We start from the raw sequence: 836 nt of genomic DNA, 5'->3' as shown, positions 1-836 counted from the left end.
TAAAGTTTTCATCTGTAATCATTTTAGCTCGCTTTATCACTGAAAGACCTGAAACATTCCTCGTTTATGATGGAAAAACTCTGAGCATTTTTGAAACCGTCTTATTTTGTGTAAATCATTAATTCTAAACCCTTTACGTCTTGTTGAACTTTTCCCCGTACCTTCCTATTGATTGTGTTCTAACTACCTCGTGAGTAAAAAACTCACGCGATATTGGTAAGTAATAAAGGTAAAATCATTAAGTACTATAAGCAGAGTATTCCCTACCATTTTTCATCGCATTTCGAAGAGAAAAACGAAATTTTACAGTAGCTTTGCCTTGTAATCATAATGCAACCCCTCTCTAAAATTGGCACGCACTCAGAACACCTATACATCTCTCACTAAGACACAGATCAAGATTTTGTTTCAAATATTTAAAAAGGGGATTTTAAAAAATTTTACAATTAAAAGCGGTCAATTTTAATTTATTAATACCTTTCAGTATAAATGATAGCTGGCAGAAAAAGAAAGATAATGTGTAAAATTCTCCCATAGTATAACGCTTTAATTCCAAAAATACATTTATGGACATTTTGAGAATATTCCATGATTTGATAAAAAAATTTTATTACAAAAGCTGCATACCAAATTACATCTATCTAGTTTGTTAAGATTTTAAGTTATCTCTTTCAAAGACAAACCACAACATATAATTCCAAAATGACGTTTTCAGATTGAGAAAGATATGAAACTTGGAAATATTTTCAAATTACTGATGCCGAATTTTTTATTTATAATATTTTATCTTAGTGTACTTCATATAAGAAAAAAAATCAAAAAAAATTTTTAACTTA

Source organism: Argiope bruennichi, chromosome 7, assembly GCF_947563725.1.
Source record: "Argiope bruennichi chromosome 7, qqArgBrue1.1, whole genome shotgun sequence".
Classification (NCBI taxonomy): domain Eukaryota; kingdom Metazoa; phylum Arthropoda; class Arachnida; order Araneae; family Araneidae; genus Argiope; species Argiope bruennichi.
Note: the sequence above shows the minus strand (reverse complement) of the source record.